Source organism: Capsicum annuum, chromosome 1 (assembly GCF_002878395.1).
Source record: "Capsicum annuum cultivar UCD-10X-F1 chromosome 1, UCD10Xv1.1, whole genome shotgun sequence".
NCBI lineage: Eukaryota > Viridiplantae > Streptophyta > Magnoliopsida > Solanales > Solanaceae > Capsicum > Capsicum annuum.
In genome coordinates this window covers 17,586,859-17,588,927 of record NC_061111.1, presented here as the reverse complement: position 1 = coordinate 17,588,927, position 2,069 = coordinate 17,586,859, and the positions used below count along the sequence as shown (strand labels likewise).

At 38.5% G+C, this 2,069-nt stretch overlaps 1 pseudogene; it reads right to left on the bottom strand.

Annotated features, from left to right (window-relative positions):
- LOC124897254 overlaps positions 1-1,804 on the bottom strand; it is an 11,419-nt pseudogene extending 9,615 nt beyond the window's left edge.
- Between the last annotated feature and the right edge of the window lie 265 nt (positions 1,805-2,069).

The window sequence follows — 2,069 nt, the reverse complement described above, 5'->3', positions numbered from 1 at the left end:
TTTTTTTATTTTATTTTATTTTATTTTATTTTTTTTAAATACTAAGATTTTTTTTTTCTTTTGTCGGACCGAACCCCAAGATAGGGCTGCCTACATATCCATCTAGGAATCAGGTTGAACGTAGTTCAATGCTAACGCATTATTTTTTTATTTTTTTTTACTCCAAAGAGAGTAAGCAAGGAAAGATAAATAAGGATCGAAGGGATGACAAGGGATTAATGACATTTAGTTAAGTAGAATGATGGTATTTCGTCATCTCAACTTGAGAATGTTAAGCACAAGTGTGTCAAATGTAATATCTTTTGACTGAATCGGCATTGATAGCTTTTTCTGTCATTTTTTCGTCCAGATCCGCAAACTTTCCTTTAGCTTCTTCTTGGTGTGGAAGGATGCATTTTACAACAAGTTGGCCGGCCTCGAACTTTCTAGGATGTACCTTCTTATTGTAAGCTTGCGCCATCCTCTGCTGGTATAATTGACCAAAGCAAACTGCCGTCAACCTTTTTTCATCTATTAATGATAATTGTTCTAGTCTAGACTTGACCCATTCAGTATCTTCAATTTTGGCTTCACTAATGATTCAAAGCAAGGGAATTTCGACTTCTGCGGGTATCACAGCTTCAGTCCCATAGACTAGTAAATAAGGAGTTGCGTCAGTCGATGTATGGATAGTTGTACGATATCCTAAAAGAGCAAACGGTAATTTCTCATGCCACTGTCGAGATCCTTGGACCATTTTCCTAAGAATCTTTTTAATATTCTTGTTTGCTGCTTCAACGGCTCCATTTGCTTTAGGACGGTAAGGGGTAGAATGATGATGCACGATCTTGAATTGCTCACAAACGTCCTTCATTAGATGACTATTAAGATTGGTTTCATTGTCTGTGATAATAGACTTTGGTATACCAAAACGACATATGATGTTCGAATGAACAAAATCCACTACTATTTTCTTCGTGACTGATTTGAAAGTAGCAGCTTCTACCCATTTGGTGAAATAGTCAATAGCGACCAGTATGCATCGATACCCATTAGAAGCTTTTGGTTCTATTGGACTGATTATATCCATGCCCCAAGCAATGAATGGCCAAGGAGCAGACATAGGATGCAGCTCTGAAGGTGGCGAGTGAATCAAATCACCATGGATTTGACACTGATGACACTTGCGAACAAAGCGAAAGCAATCTCGCTCCATAGTTAACCAATAATATCCTGCCCGCATAATCTTCTTCGCTAAATCATAGCCATTCATATGCTAACCACATACCCCCGAATGTACCTCATTCATGATTCTTTCAGCTTCCTAAATATTAACACATCTCAACAAGTTCAAGTCTGGGGTTCGTTTGTACAGAATCTCCCCACTTAAGAAGAAACCATTAGCAAGTCTCCTAATAGTCCTTTTTTGATCTGCATTGGCGTGTATTGGATATTCTTTTGACTTTAGGAAGCGTTTGATATCATAGTACCAAGGTTCATTATTTGGTTCTGCATCAATTATATTGCAATAACCATATTGATCTCGTATCTGTATCTCTAATGGGTCGAGATGCGTATTTCCTGGGTATGGGAGCATGGAAGCTAGGGTAGCCAGGGCATCAGCTAGCTCATTATGGGATCTGGGAATATATCTAAACTCGATAGACTTGAACCTTTTGCTAAGGTCCTCTAAGAACTATTTGTATGGAATGAGTTTGATATCTCTCGTTTCCCATTCACCTAGAATTTGTCGAATGAGTAATTCGGAATCTCCCAACACCACTATCTTGTGTACATCCAGATTTATTGCCATATTTAACCCCATGATGTAAGCTTCATATTCTGCTGTGTTATTAGTACAAAAGAAATGGAGTCGTGCTGTGGCGGGATAATGACGCCCGGTCGGTGAGACAAGAACCGCCCCAATTCCTACTTCTTTAACATTGACTGCCCCATCAAAATATAATTTCTACGCATACATATCATCTTGAACTTCTTCCTCAATTGAATTTATCTCTTTATTAGGAAAGTAAGTTCGCAAAGGCTCATACTCATTGTCAATTGGGTTCTCTGCCAAATGATCGGCCAAT